At 39.8% G+C, this 16,528-nt stretch overlaps 1 long non-coding RNA gene across 3 annotated transcripts in view; it reads right to left on the bottom strand.

Annotated features, from left to right (window-relative positions):
* Positions 1-16,528, bottom strand: part of LOC138848463 (uncharacterized) — a 152,865-nt gene that overhangs the window by 124,436 nt on the left and 11,901 nt on the right. Inside the window, exon 3 of one of the 3 annotated variants that reach the window (XR_016228915.1) lies at positions 10,173-10,555. The exons of 1 other annotated variant lie outside the window; for it this stretch is intronic. This is a non-coding gene — a long non-coding RNA (uncharacterized LOC138848463). Of the gene's footprint in view, positions 1-10,172; positions 10,556-15,796; positions 16,004-16,528 lie in introns of those variants that run through there. One more of the 3 variants, XR_016228916.1, reaches the window with a different exon arrangement.

The raw sequence follows: 16,528 nt of genomic DNA, 5'->3' as shown, positions 1-16,528 counted from the left end.
TCTGAGAGGACTTTACTGATATTTCATTGTTTTTAAAATTTGTATATCTTTTTATGAAAAAGATTTATTTGAGAGGCAGTTATAGAGAGAGAGAGAGAGAGAGAGAGAGAGAGAGATCTTGTATCTGCTGGTTCACTCCCAAAATGGCTGCAATGGCTGGGACTGGGCCAGGAGGCAGCCAGGAGGCAGCCAGGAGCCTGGAACTCTATCTGGTTTTCTCACATGTGTGCAGGGGCCCAAGCACTTGCACCATTTTATGCTACTTTCCCAGGCACATTAGCAGGCAGCTGGACTAGAGGTGGGGCAGCAGGGACATAAGCAGGTACCCATATGGGATACCAGAGTCAAAGGCGGAAGCTTACACCAGTGTACCACGACACATGTTCCCTAGTTTGTATTTCTTAATGATGTGTGATTAGATTATATTTTAATATTTACCATCTCTTTGATGTGGAGTCTGTTAAATGACTGTGGTCTGCCTTTTTTTTTTTTTTTTTTTTTTTTTTGACAGGCAGAGTGGACAGTGAGAAAGAGACAGAGAGAAAGGTCTTCCTTTGTCGTTGGTTCACCCCCCAGTGGCCACTATGGCCGGCGCACTGCGGCCGGTGGACTGCGCTGATCCGAAGGCAGGAGCCAGGTGCTTCTCCTGGTCTCCCATGGGGTGCAGGGCCCAAGGACTTGGGCCACCCTCCACTGCACTCCCTGGCCACAGCAGAGGGCTGGACAGGAAGAGGAGAAACCAGTACAGAATCCAGCACCCCGCCGGGGACTAGAACCGCCGCAAGGCGGAGGATTAGCCTATTGAGCCACGGCACCGGCCTCAGTTGTTTGTTTTGTTATTGTTCAGATTTAAAAGCACTTTGTATATTTTAGATAATATTCCTTTACCAGATACAACTTTTTTTTTTTTTTGACAGGCAGAGTGGACAGTGAGAGAGAGACAGAGAGAAAGGTCTTCCTTTGCCGTTGGTTTACCCTCCAATGACCGCCTCGGCTGGTGCGCTGTGGCCGTTGCACCACGCTGATCCAATGGCAGGAGCCAGGTGCTTCTCCTGGTCTCCCATGGGGGGCAGGGCCCAAGGACTTGGGCCATCCTCCACTGCACTCCCTGGCCACAGCAGAGAGCTGGCCTGGAAGAGGGGCAACCGGGACAGAGTCCGGCGTCCCGACCGGGACTAGAACCCAGTGTGCCGGCGCCGCAAGGTGAAGGATTAGCCTTGTGAGCCACGGCGCCAGCCACAGATACAACTTTTGAAAATATATTCTCCATGTCTGTATCTTGGCTTTAAAAAAAAGATTTAATTATTCATTTGAAAGGAAGAATAACAGTGAGAAAGAGAGAGGGAGGGAGGGAGAGAGAGAGAGAGAGAGAGAGAGAGATCTCCCATCTGCTGGTTCATGCTTCAAATGGCAGCAACAGCCAGGTCTGGGCCAGACCGAACCAAGAGCTAGGAACTCCATCATTGTCTCCCACATGGGTAGCAGGGGCCTAAGTACTTGAACCATCTTCTGTTATTCAACGCTTCCCAGGTGCATTAGCAGTAAGCTAGATCCGAAGTGGAGTAGCCACAACTCAAACTGCCATGCCAATAAGGAACACTGGTGTTGCAAACAGCATCTTTAAAAAAAAAAGATTTATTTGTTTATTTGAGGGGTAGAGTTAGAGAGAGGCAGAGGCAGAGAGAGGGAGATCTTCCATCCACTGGTTCACTCCCAAAATGGCCACAATGATGGAGCTGAGTTAGGCTGAAGCAAGGAGCCAGGAGCTTCTCTCGGATATCCCAGTGGGAGCAGGGGCTGAAGCACTTAGGACATTCTCCACTGCTTTCCCAGACAGATTAGCAGGGAGCTAGATTCGAAGTAGAGCAGCCAGGACTTGAACCATTGCCTACATGGGATACTGGCACTGCAAGCCATGGCTTTAACCTGCTATGCCACAGCACTGGCCCTGCAATGCCCACAATGCCAGACCCTGCATCTTGTCTTTTAATTCCCTTGAGTGTATCTTTTACAGAGTATATGTTTTTTATTTCAAGGTAGTCCAGATAATCAATTCTTTCTTTCATGGATTGTACCTTTGGTTTTCTATCTGAAAGTCATTGCAAACTTAAGGTTATCTACATTTTCTTCCAGTTAACTTGTAAGAATTTTATAACTTTGAGTTTCTCTTTTACGAATGTTTATTTTCATCTTCTTGAAAAGCAGAGAGAGGGAGAGAGAGAGAGAGAGAGAGAGAGAGAGATTGAATCTGTCCACTGGTTTACTGTTCAAATGCCCAGTCAGTAGGGCTAGGCCAGGTGGGAGCCAGGAGCCAGGAACTCCATCTGGGCTGGCAGGGGCACAAGCACTTAAACTGTCATCTGCTGCTTCCTAGCATGATTAGTAGGAAGCTGTGTCAGATGTGGGGAAGCTGGTACTTGAACTGGCCTTGGATATGGGATATGAGCATCCCAATCAGTGGCTTAATCTGTTGGGCCACAATACCTACCCCCTACAGTTTTGTATTTTACATTTAGGTCTATGATTCATTTTATATTAATTTTTGTAAAGAGAGTAATATTTATGTCTAGATTAATTTTCTATATGTGGATGTCCAATTGTTCCACTTGTTGAAAGACCATCTTTAGTCTATTGTAATGCCTTTGCTCCTTTGCAAAAGACCATGTGCCTTTATTTATGTGGATCCACTTCTTCTGATGTTTTTGTTTATTCTTTCACCAACAACACACTATACAATTACTGTGATTTTTGTAGTAAGTCTTGAATTTGGATGGTGGCATTTCTCCAATTTTGTTCTTTTCCTTTAATATTGTATTGGCACAGAATACTGTGTCCTTTGGCTCTCCAAATAAATTTTAGATTCAGTTCGTCAATATCTAAAACACAACTTGCTTGGATTTTGGTTGGGATTATGTTAAATCTACATACCAATTTGGAAAAAACCACCATTTTAACAATACAGAGTCTGCCTATCCATGAACATGGACTATCTCCCCATTTATTTTGTTGTTTGTTGATATCTTCCTTCAGTTTTTAGTTTTCTTTATATAGATTTTGCACAAATTGATTCTTTTGGGTGCTAATGTGATATTATATTTTTATTTCAAATTTCTTTTTTTTTTAAGATTTACTTATTTGAGAGGCAGAATAATAGACAGAGAGGGAGAGACAAAGAGATCTTCCATCCACTGTTCATCCCCTAAATGGCTGCAATGGCCAGAGCTGGGCTGATCCAAAGCCAGAAGCCAGGAGCTTCTTCAGTTGAGTGCAGGGGCCCAAGCACGTGGGCCATCTTCCACTGCTTTTCCAGGCACATAAGCAGGGAGCTTTATCAGAAGTGGAGCAGCTGGAACTGGAACCAGTGCCCCATATGGAATGCTGGTACTGCAGGCAGAGGCTTAATCTACTATGTCATGGCACTGGCCCCTTTATTTCAAGCTTCACTTGTTCATTTCCAGTATATAAGAAAATGACTGATTTTTGAATATGTGTTTTGAATTTTGCAACCTTGCTTTAATTACTTATTAGTTTCAGTAGATTTTGTCATTTCTTTTGGATTTTCTACATGGATTATCATGCCGTCTGTGAATAAAGACAATTCTATTATTTTCTTTCTCAATCTACATAATTTTTGGTTCCTTTTCTTCTCTTACCATATTAGGTAGAACTTCTATAATGATGTTGAAAACTAGTAGGGAGAAGTGACATCTCTGCCTTGTTCCTGATCTTAGAATTCAGTGTCTCTCCATTAATTATTATTTTGCTTGTAAATCTTTTATAAATATTCTTTATCAAATTAAGGGAGTTCCTATTTCTAGTGCACTGAGAGTTTGATAATAAATGTGTTGAATTTTGTCATTTTGTATCTGTTGATATGCTTATATTTTCTTCTTTAACCTGTTGATGTTATGGAGTACAGTAATTGATATGAAATCAGCCTTGCATAACTGACATGAATACTCCTAGTCATGGTGTAAATTCTTTTTATATACTATTGGATTTGATTTGCTAATATTTTGGTGAGAATTTTTCCATATATGTTTATGAGAAATATCCACTCAAAGTTTTCTTTTCCTGTAATAGTTTCATCTGATTTTAGTGTTACAGTAATATATACCTCACAGAGTAAGTTAACCCTCCGCCTCTATCTTTTGAAAGAGATTATAGAGAATGCTATAATTTCCTCCTTAAATGCTTGGTAGAATTCACCACTAAACCTATCTGTGTCTGATACTTCCTGTTTTGGAAGTTTATTATTTAATTAATACAATTTCTTAATACATATGACCTAACAATACTGTCTTCTCAGATTAAGCAGATTAAGGCACTGCCTGCAATGCCAGTATCTCATATGTTCAAGTTCAAGTTCAAGCTGTTTCATTTTTGATACAGCTCCCTGTTAATGTACCTGGGAAAGCAGCAGAGGGAGGTGCTTTGGCCCCTTCACCCATGTGGGAGACCCAGAGGAAGCTCCTGGCTCCTGGCTGTGGCCTGGGTCTATCGAGGCCACTGTAGTTATCTGGGGAGTCAACTAGCAAATAGAAGATCTCATTTGGCCGGCGCCGCGGCTCACTAGGCTAATCCTCCGCCTTGCGGCACCGGCACACCGGGTTCTAGTCCCGGTCGGGGCGCCGGATTCTGTCCCGGTTGCCCCTCTTCCAGGCCAGCTCTCTGCTGTGGCCAGGGAGTGCAGTGGAGGATGGCCCAGGTGCTTGGGCCCTGCACCCCATGGGAGCCCAGGAAAAGCACCTGGCTCCTGGCTCCTGGCTCCTGCCATCGGATCAGCGCAGTGCGCCGGCCGCGGCGGCCATTGGAGGGTGAACCAACGGCAAAAGGAAGACCTTTCTCTCTGTCTCTCTCTCTCACTGTCCACTCTGCCTGTCAAAAAAAAAAAATCTCATTTTTTTCTTTCTCTCTCTCTCTCCCTGCCCCCCACCATCCACTCTACTTTTAAATAAATAAAGTTAAATCTTAAAAAAAATGTAAAAGACTTTCTTCATTTTTTGTGCCTTTTGGCAGATTGTGTCTTTCAAGGAATTGGTTCATTTCATCTAGGTTACCAAATCTGTGGGCAGAGTGTTCAAAATATTCCTTGATTATCTTTTTAACATCCCTGCAATCTTTAATAATGTTCTCTCTTTAATTTCGTTATTAGTAATTTGTGTATTTTTTCTTTTTCTTGGTTAGCATTTTTCAAAGCACCAGACTTCAATTTTGTTGATTTTCTCAATTGCTTTCCTGTTAATTTTATATAATTTTTATTATTTACTTTCTTCTTCTGACTTTTGATTTAATTTGCTATCCTTTTTCTAGTTTCCTGAAGTATCTGCATTCAATTCTATAAATTTCCTTCATGTACTGCTTTAAAAATATTTATTTGAAAGGCAGAATGACAGAGAGGGAAGAAGGCGGGTGAGAGGAAAGAGAGAGAGAGAAAGAGAGATCCATCTTCTACCCACAGGTTCAGTCCCCAAATGCATACAACAGCCAGTGCTAAGCTGGGCCAAAATCAGGGTCCAGGAACTCCATCTGTGTCTCTCACATGTGTGACAAAAATCCAAATACTTGGATCATCATCAGCTGTCTCCCAGATGCATTTGCAGAAAGCTGGATTGGAAGTGTGAAGTAACTGGGTCTCAAACCAGACACTGCAATATGGAATGTGATCATCCCAAGCCATGGCTTAACCTACTGTGCTGCAGTACCTGCTCCTCTAAGCATTGCTTTTACAGCATCTTGGAAATTTGGTAACTATATTTTTATTTTCACTTATTTCAAAACATTTTTTAATTTCCCTAGGGATTTCTTCTTTAACCCATGTATTATTTAGAAGTAGGTTTTTCAAATTCAAGGCCATTGTGTTATTTATATTTCTATGTAGTATTTAATCTACTAATTCTCTTTAATCCCACTGAAGTCCAGGAGTAGACATTGTCATATTTTTATTTTAAAATTTGTGAATGTGAATTTTATGGCCCAGAATGTGAACATGAGAATAATGTGTATTCTGCTTTGTTAAGTGAATTAGTTAATAGATGCTAATTATATTCAGTTGGTTGGAGATATTGTTGAGTTCAACTATATTCCTAATGATTTTATGCCTGTTGCATTGGTCATTTTTGATAGAGGGAGGTTGAAGTCTTCAATTATAGTGGATTCATCTTTTTTTTTCCTTACAATTCCATCAGTTTTTGCTTCATGTGCTTTGACACTCTGTGTTAGCCACAAACACAAAAAAGACTATTATGTCTTCTTGGAGAATTGACCTTTTATCATTACATAATTCTCTTTATCCCTGAAAACTTCCCTTGCTCTGAAGATTGCTCTATCTGAAATTAACATAGCTATTCTCACTTGCTTTCTTTTTGTAACATTATTTGTTTATTTATTTATTTATTTGAGAGGTTGAGATTCAGAGACAGAGATGGAAAAAGGAAAATGGAGAGAGAGCACGCTCTCATCTGCTGGTTTATTCCCCAAATGCCCAGAACAGTTAGGCATGGGTCAGACAAAAGCCAGGAGCCAAGAACCCAGTAGAAACTTACAATCAACCCAAGTTCATTTTTAAATAATTCTATAGTGCAGACAGTTCAAGTACCTTATAATAACAAATTAATCCTAATCCTTCATTCCCATCCTTTATATCATTTCTGTCATTTATTTCTGTTATCCATAAGTGCATATGAGAGTACTTGAGAAAGTTAATGGGAAATGGAATTAAAAGATAGGTTTATTTTGGTGCAAAACAATTTTGAAATCCTTGCTTTAAGGGACCTTCAAAAAGTTCATGAAAAATGCATATTATAAACAAACTATACATACATTAAAATTTTTTGAACCAAAATAAACTTATCATTTTTATTTTTATGAACATCTTAAAGTACCCTCATATTAATGTTTGAATACATCATTGTTATTACTTTTTAAAAGACCGTTATGTGTTATATTAATGAAGAGTAAGTCCTTTTCTTATTCCTTCTCTGATGTTCTTTCTTTCCTTATGTAGAACTTAGTTTTAGGTCTGTGTCATTTAGCTTCTCCTTGAAGAACTTTTCTTAACATTCCCTGCTAGGCAGATGTACTGAAAACAAATTCCTTCAGTTTTTGATTGGGGAATTGTTTCTCTTTCACTTTTGAAGGATAGTTTCACGAGGTACAGATTTGGGGTTATTTTCTGTCAACACTCAAATATTTCACTTCATTCTCATTTTGCTTGCATGTTTTCTGAGAATTCAGATACAATTTTCATCTTTCCTACTGTCTAGGTAAAAGACCCCCCCCCCCTTGCTTCTTTTGGGATTTTCTCTTTATCTTTGAATTTATGAGATCTGAAAATAATATGTCTAGGTATAGAGCTTCTTTTTTGCTTGTCATTTAGTCTGCATTGTTTTCTCTGAGTTTCCAGGAACTTGGTTTAGTATCTGAAATCAGTTTGGGGAGATTCACAGGCACTACTGTGCAAGTATTTCTTCTGTTCCTTTTTCTCGTTCTTCTCCTCTGGCTTTTCCAGAATGTGTATATTGCACCTGTAGCAGTTGCCCCACCATTCTTAGATAGTCTTTTTATTTTTTTCAATTTTTTTTGCATTTGTTTTCAATTTTGGAATTTTCTGTTGAGATATCCTCAAGCTCAGATGTTTTTTCTTCATCTGTGTGCAGTATACTAATGTGCCTATCAAAGGCATCCTTCATTTCTGTTACAATGCTTTCAATTTCTAACATTTGATGGGGTGTGGATGAAGGGTTATTAGGATTTCCAGTTCTCTACTCAAATTGCCTATGTGTTTTTGTATGCTGTCTATTGTAGCCATTACAACTCTGTGCATAATAATAATTGTTGTTTCACAGTCTTGATCTGCTAATTCTACCATCTCTGCCATATTTGAGTCTGATTCTTATGTTTCTCCTCTTTTCAGACTTTGCCTTTCAATATGTCTTGATTCTTTTTTATAGCTAGACATGATGTACGTGGTAAAAGGAACTCTGTCAACCAAGCTTCAATAACAAAGTGGTATGATGTGAGGGTGGGGAAGGGTTCCATAGTCCTATGACTGGGTCTCAATTTGTTTCATGAGCCTGTGACTCTGGATTATCAACTTCATATATACTTCTCAGTTCCACTCCCTCTTAGGTGGAGCAGAATGACTAGAGTATGTTAAAATTGAGTATTTCTCTGAAGGAGTTTGTGGATTCAAAAGGCTTCCATAGCCTAGGCAGCTCATACCAAGAGCCTCAGATGATCACTGATATCATACATAAGAATGTTAATTGTTAAATTTATAACAGGAGTCATTGTATACTAACCTCCCATGCAGGTGTTATGAGTGGTGTTATGAGAGTTAATAGTAATACTTGTTCTCTCATTTTAGTGTATTAAGTGGAGGATATTCTTATGTCCTATAAGCTTCAGATAAGCCTAAGCCAACTCCATTGCCTGTCTCCTTAGGTGCTTCTTTGATTAATGATAAAGCTTTTCTCAAAGAAAAAAAAGTGTATTATTGCAAAAATTCAAAGAAAATAAGAAGGGAAGCAGGAGAAAAGGTGGGAATGAAGGATTGAGGGAGGATGGGGTGGAAAGAGTCATTATGTACTTAAAATTGTATGTATGAGACACGTGAAATTTGTTCCATTTATATAAATAAAAAAATTTAATTCAAAAATAAATGAATAAATAAATAATTGAGTATTTCCCTTCTCTAGGTCAGTTAGCTGCTAATGAAACTCCAGCAGGTTAGACTCTGCTTAAATAGTTTGTCCTGAGGCAAGCCTTGTTGAGAAGAACAAGATGCTGTATGGTATTTCCAAATGTTTACTTTCTCCCTCCCCTTTCTGGAAGCTGGAGAGGATTTATCTCAGATACTCACTGTTGATATCAGACAGGTACAAGATTTCCCTGGAGTTTTATATCCCAGACTCGTCTACACTAAGCCACTGGGAATTTATGATTACAGTTCAGGTTCCCTGCCCTGACACTAGATCCTCAAGAAGTTACAGCTCATGGGGTTCTGCTTGGTCTTTCCAATCTGGGGGCAGTGGTTTACCCTTTGACTTTGCTTCTCTTAAAGATCTAAGATTTGGTGATTCAGGTTGTTTAGCTTTTTATCTATAAGGGCAAAGTGGACACTGCCAGGCTTTCCCATTCCAAATGAATGGAGGCCGGACAAAAGTGGAGATCAAAGTTGTGAAATTAGTTCTTTTGAAACCTTAGAATTTTGAGCAGAATTTATTACATGGAATGACCTATTCTATCTCATTCTTCAGAAACTGCTTTTATTTCAGCCTCAGACTGGGGGTATGAATCCAACTAGGGTACATTCTGAGTGAGATTCCCAGTGGAAATAGTCTTGAATGATCTAATCACATCTCAAATAAAAATTGACTTGAAGAATTTGGATTGTCTGGTTATCTGTTTCTTATCATACCTGACATTCTTCTGGTATAGTGCTTGGTATTTTTTGTTTGTTTGTTTTTGCTTTTGGTACTTCCTTCTGTAATTCTGTCTTTGCACTCCAGTTTGGCCTGATTCCTCTCAAATTCCTCTCAAAATGTTAGTTGCTGCACAACTAACATTTGGGAAATGCCTTTCACTATGCTCCTTGGTTTGATCCACTCTTAGGTGTCACACTTGTTTCACTGTTGTCTATTTTCTTGTTTTCTAGAGCACATCCAGAAGTTGTAATGTGGGATAATAATGATAAAACAGGTCAGGCAAATATTTAAGCAAATAGATGAAGAAAATCTTACAGAGCTAAGGAAAAATTTTTATCTTGGGATAGAATTCTTTGAGTTCCAAGGAAGTAGAGATGAAAAATGGAACGCATGAGAGATTCTAGTACAATGTCCAAATTCCAGTGATACTGACAAAGTTCTACAGCTTTCTAAACAGGAAGAGCAAGTTTTTAACACAGAGAAAGAATTAGACCGGTTTTAGTTTTCTGTCTCCAACTCTGAAATCCAAGGACAATAGGATAATACCTAGTGATAACTGTTACTGCGGTTTAAAAATCAAAACCAAAACACAGGTTACTTAAGAAATCCACTTTAAATAAAAAGTAATAAAGAAAGATTGAAATTCAGAGGATGTGTAAAGAGCTATTACCAGCTAAGTATTAACCAAAGGAGTCATCTGGAAATATTAATATCAGACCAAACAAGATAAATATTAACATTATGTAATGATAAAAGGTAAATTTATTAAACAAGTATAACAAACATAAACATGTTGACCTAAAATATATAAATATAAATAAATATAGTTGTTTAATACATAAAGCAAAATATTTTAGGAGAATAAAATAAAAATATAAAAGAATATTTTAATTTGCCTTTTTCAGACTAATACAAATCTAGTAGACAAAATAAATGTGAACAGAGAAAGAGAAAATAAACCAACAAATTTGATCTAAAAGACATATGGAACATCATCTCTCATAACTGTATGTCTTGTATTTTAATGGAACATTTGCAAAAGTTAATCTTTTCTTTTGTCCCCAAGAATATCTAAGCCATAGGATATTTTACCAGAGACTTTAAAGACGACAGTCCTTTATTATAATCTAAAAAAGGAAAAGAGAGAGGTGAATAATGAAAGGGATACCCCCAAAAACAACATTCTAAGTACTTGCAAATTAAAAACAATATTCCAAATAACCATTCATTAACATGTAAACAAACCTGAAATTACTAACGACATGCAAGGATGAAGAAAACTTCCAACCAAACTTATATTACTTAGTTCAAATTATTCTTATTGGGAATTCATAGTTCCAAGTGCCTTATCATTAAAGAAAAAAAGTACAATTTAAGGAATTAGAACAAGTACATCAAAATGCATCAAACAAAAAGCTGGAAGGGAGAATAAAGATGAAAACCAACAAACAGAAAATAAAGTAGAAAGAATGAAAACATTGTAAAGCTGGTTCTTACGGAAGACTCTCCCAGATAGAAAAAGTCCCCGGGGAAATCCGCGAAGCCTCAACTGAGGAACACCAGGGAAGAATGGGAATCTGAAAACTTGACACAAGAGAGGGCGAAGGACGGGCAGGAGCAGAGCACAGACCGTGCCTCTGCAGTCGCCCTGTCCAAGCTCTGCACACACTCCCAGCCCAGCTCTAGGGGAGGCTGGGGAGGCGGGGGAGGGGGGGGCCTCTGGGAGCAGGCACAGGCATTCCCCTTCTCAGCCCTGCTCTAGAAAGCAGCCACACAGCCCAGAGCTGGGAAGACAGGAACAGCTTTGAAGTGAATGAGATACTGAGGTTTCAATTTAGATGGACGTGAACTACACACTGTCTAAAAATGAGACTGTTCTCAGAATCAAAAGCAGCTGAAGAGCTATGGGATCTACCAGAAATGTCACCAAGAGCACTAAAACGTTTCTGACAGAAAATGTGGGAGGCAGGAGTTGGAGAGACAGAGCTGTTTCCTCACTGCCCCCTTTCAAGGCTGGCTGGTTCCGTCAGCCTTGTGCTCAATCGGCCTTGTATTTTCTTTCCATCAGACTTAAGAAATTCAGCACCAAAATACCTAATGATAGTAACACCCATAACCCCTTGAATGAAAGTTAACACCATGGGTACATGCTGATATCTATAAATAATACAAAATTAACGGAAAGTTTGGTAAGTATGGAAATATTTGCATAGTCTGAAAGTACTTCCTAAGAAATTACTACGGTGAGAAAAGATTACAGTGAAGAGGACTGGAAGACACTAGAGTAAACAGGTTACCAAATTCAGTAACATTGAATTCAAGCCTCCTGCTACCTGGTAGGATGTCATGAAAGGAACACAGCATTACTTCTGTGAATTTTTGTTCAAAGAAGTGTAACTAGCATCTAATAAGGAATATATTAAAACCCAGATTTTACAAAATATCTTCAAAAGAATCCATTAATGAGGGGGCTGACATTGTAGCACAGCAGGTTAAGATGCTGCTTGGGACACCCATATCCCATATCAGAGTGCCTGGGTTCAAGTTTCACTACCATCTCATCCAACGTCCTGATATTCCATACTCCGGGAGGCAGCAGGTGATGATGGCTCAAGTACCTGGGTCCTTGCCCTCCTTGTGGGAGGCTTGTGTGGAGTTCCTGACTCCTGGACTTAGTCTGGCACAGTCCTGGCTTGTTGTGGGCATCTGGAGAGTGAACCAATGGATGAAGATCTCTCTCTTGCTTTCTCTGTCTCTCTCTCTGTCACTCTGTCTCTCAGATAAAAACAATTATATATATAAACTTAAAATACAGAATTCAAGAATGAGATATGAGTCCCAAGTTGAAGGAATAAAAGATATATGACAGCTTAATTCAATGCATGATTCTGAAATACATTTTTTGGCATAAAGGATATTATTGGGGAATAATATTTTTAAAAATGTATTAGTAATAATTATACATATTTATGGGATTCACTGAGATATTTCAATTCATGTATACAATGTGTATTTCACAAAACAGAGTAATGAACATTTCCCCTTCTTTAACATTACTGTATGATTGGAGCCTTGGAATTTCTATTTGTTCATTCAGTATATCCTAGGTTATTGTGAATTACAGTCTCCCCTTTGATCTGACTCTGATGCGGTACCCATTATCCACACACCTTCTATTCCCGCACCCCTCCCAGTATCTAGTCATCACCCTGCTGTGGTAAGATCAAATTTAATGTTTTAGCTCCCACATATGAAGGAGAAAATGCAATATTTGTTTTTCTCTGTCTGGCTTATTTCACTTACTACGATAGCCTCCTGTTCCATCCATTTTGTTGCAAATGCGAGGATTTCATTCTATTTTATGGCTGAATAGTATTCCATTATGTAAATATACCATTTTCTTTATCCACTCATATGATGGACACTTTGATTTCATATACCGATTCTTGTGAACAGTGCTGAATAAATATGGTAGAGCACGTATCTCTTTGATACAATGAGTTCATGCATTTTGGATATATACCCAGTAGCAGAATTTCTAGATTATATGACAGTTCTATTTCTAGTTTTTAGAGAAATCTCCATACTTCTTGTTTGTATTAATTTCCCTTCCTAACATCCGTGTATAAGATTTCCCCTTTTTTAATATCCTCTCCAGCATTTGTGACTTTCTGTCTTTTTGATAATAGCAATTCTAATAGGGGTGAGGTGATATTTCACTTTGGTTTTGATTTTCATTTCATTTACCTGATGGTTAGTAATTTGTACTTCTTTTTCTGAGAACTGTCTGTTCAGGTCCTTTGACCATTTTTTAATTGGATTGGTTGTTTTTGTTGTTGTTGCTCAGGTCCCATGAAGTTAATATGGATTATACTGGGTACTGCACACTGGCAGGTGTGGGCCTAGAGTGGTAGAACGCTGGTGAGGTCCTCCCTATGTGCTACAGAATGTGTTCTGGTGACCCTGAGGAATATGGTACTAATAGTCACAGTACTGTATCTACAGGGGCAAGAAGAGTATCTTGTCCAGGTCCCATGGAAAAACTGTAGGTTATGCAACTTAGGGCCTGCATCAGTGGGATGGAGACAGAGCCTTTCCCAGGTCTCACAGGATAAGCACAGGTGTCCCTGATACTTATAGAGCCAATGTAGTCCTAGAGCTGCAGGATGCAGTGGAGACCTCATACAGGGCTCACATACCATGCGCAGGTTACGCTGATGATTGTGCCATGGCAGGCATGAATCTGGAGCAGTGGTCCCATGGAGGGTTCTCAGCTAATTGTGTGGAGTATAGCTGCAACTGTTCCAGTCCCAAAGCTGCAGGACTCGGAAGGTAACTTATCCATGTCCCACAAGTTGTTCACAAATAATGAAGGGGATTGTGTACTAGCTGATGCAAATCTGGATCAGTAGGATACACTTGGGGCCTTCCCCATGACCTGTGGGTGAGCACAGGTATCGCTGGGACTTATATAACAGTCACAACCCCAGAGCTCAGGTCCTTGGGGAGGAATGCAGATAGGGCACTCCCCAGGTCTACAGCTGTTCGTAGGATTTGTAGAACCAGCAGTTACTATCTCAGAGCTGCAGGATGCAGCGGGGTCTTAACCCAGCTCTCATAAACTGAGTGCCAATTACACTTGGGATTGTAGACTGGCAGCCAAAACCAGAACAAGAGGAGTACAGTGGGGGCCCTGCAGGTTCCTGGGTGAGTGTGAGTTACTCCATGCATCAACAGCCACAGTCCCAGAGCTGCAGGACACAGAAGATACTGATTCCAGTCCCCAGAAGGCAAGCAAGGGTGATGATGGGGTTTATGCCGTGGCCACTCACACCTTGTGCTAAGGAGAAGGAGACATCCTGAGGTCTAATCCTCTGGGCTTCTTTATTGGCTGCTGCTGGTGACGAGCCCCTGGAGGCAGAGGGGTATTACCCTAGGTCAGGCAGAGCGAGTGAGCATGGCTGTGGGACCTGTGCCCAGTAATCCTGCAGTTGCAGAATGCAGAGGAGCCTCTTTCCACCCTGGGGGCTGCCTTGGCTTTGGCTCTGGGGGCTTCTGGGAGAGATGGGGCTGCTGGGTGTCTCCTAAGTCAGAATGGAGTTTAGCTATGGCTATGCCACAGAAGCTCAGGTCTGGGACTGTAGGGGCAGAGAGAGGTAATGTGGGTTCTTTTTAGGGGCAAAGAAGACACTTGGATCCCATTCTGCTTACTTTTCCTAGCAACGAGGAGCCCTCCCCTGCCCTCTGACAGGCGAGCCAGGGAAGGAGCCACAGTGTGCTTCGTGTACCTGTCTCTGCTGGTTTGAGAGTCTCTACGCTGTTTACAGTTCTAGTCACTTCTTCACTGAAATTTTCCTTCTGTCAGTATCCTGGAAACATTGTCCTTTCTTTGTTGTGCTGGTTTTTCTCTGTTCAGCCATCTTGGATCCCTCTCATTATTATTAGTATTGACAAATTTTACTGGTGGTGATATATGAATGCTAAAGTCTCAACTTCGGTGGTTGTACTGTGTATGTAGGAGAACATCTGTAAGGTAATGGGATATCATGTTGGCAAATTTCTCTCAGATGATTCAGAAATAGTTCTCTGGGTTGAACTTGCAACGTTTCTCTAAGTTTGACACTGTTTCAAATTTTAAAAATAATTTAAAAGTTATAGAGAAAGTGAAAAGATTAATTACCAATTGAGAAAAATATTAGCAGTGCCAATATCAATTAAGGGAGCAATATTCTTAACATACAAAGAGCTCCCATTAAACTGATGAGAGAAAAATTAACTAATTCAAATAAAATAAAATGCAAATGACGAATAAAAGAGGTTACTTCATTAGTAAACAGTAGTCAGGAAAATGAAGTTTAATTAAATATTAATCATATATCACAAGGCACTTACCAAAACAATAAAATTTGCTTATTTATTTTAATTAACTAATAATTTTGGAAAGGAGAGAGAGAAACATTCCTGTCTATTGGTTCAAATACAACAGCTTGGCTAGTCCAGGCTGAAGCCAGGACTTTGGACCTCAGCTTGTGTTTTCTATGTGGTGGCAGGGACCCAAGTACTTGATCCATCATCTGGTGCTCCTAGGGTGTGCATTACCAGAAAGCTGAATTGGAAAAGAGACTTGAACTCAAATCCAGGGACTGCAATGTGAGATGTGGGCGTCCAAAGTGGCATCTTGACTACTGAGTCAAATGCCTGCCCCTGGTGACATCCAGCAAGGGTGATATGGTGATGTGGGATGGGTATTTTCATTCTTGATGATAGAAAGCATCAATCTGATACTTTTGATTATAGACTTGTTCAAATTTTGTGGTATGAAATCTAGCAGCATCTGTGAAAAATGGGTATTTCCATTGACTCAGAAATTCTTTTCTTTAGATTTATTTTATTTATTTGATGTTAGAGAAAGAGAGAGAGAGAGAGGGAGAGACTGAGAGAGAGGTCTTCCATCCACTGTTTCACTCCCCAAATGGCTGAAACAGCTGGGGCTGGGCCAGGCAGGAGCCAGGAGCCAAGACTTTTTCTAGGACTCCCATATATGCCTCAGAAATTCTATCCTGGGGAATCTATTCCTATAGAAATATACAGAAACAAGAATGGTTATTTCAGCTTTGTTTTTAGCAGCAAAAAAACAAATATTGAATGAGTATTCATAGAAAAGTGATTTGGACACAACCATTCCATGGCAAACTAATCATTAGAGTAAGTTAGTTTTATGCTATGTTGATTAAAAAGGGTTTCCACAATATATATAATTTTAGGAGGGGGAAAAAAGTAAGAAACAGATAAAATTCTGGGTATGTTTTTGTTTTGCTTTAATTTTTTTAAGTTAGTTTATTTACTGGAAAGGCAGAGAGAGAGATCGCCTATCAACTGGTTCACTCCCTGGTTGCCCAGAACAGGCAGGCCTGGGTCAGGTCAAAGCCAGCCACCAGTAACTCAGTCTGGGGACTATAGACTGGCAGCCAGATCTGAGTATCCTGTGCATGCGGCAGGGTCTCAAGCCTTTCAGCCACCATCTGCTGCCTCCCAGGGTGTGCATTAGCAGGAAGCTAGAATCGGGATCAGAGCCAGGAGTGGAATCCAGGTACTCTAAT

This window comes from Oryctolagus cuniculus, chromosome 2, assembly GCF_051225735.1.
Source record: "Oryctolagus cuniculus isolate XC-2025 breed Fujian yellow rabbit chromosome 2, ASM5122573v1, whole genome shotgun sequence".
In the NCBI taxonomy this organism is placed as follows: Eukaryota; Metazoa; Chordata; class Mammalia; order Lagomorpha; family Leporidae; genus Oryctolagus; species Oryctolagus cuniculus.
The sequence above is the reverse complement of the archived record's forward strand: the minus strand, read 5'-3'. Positions and strand labels throughout refer to the sequence as shown.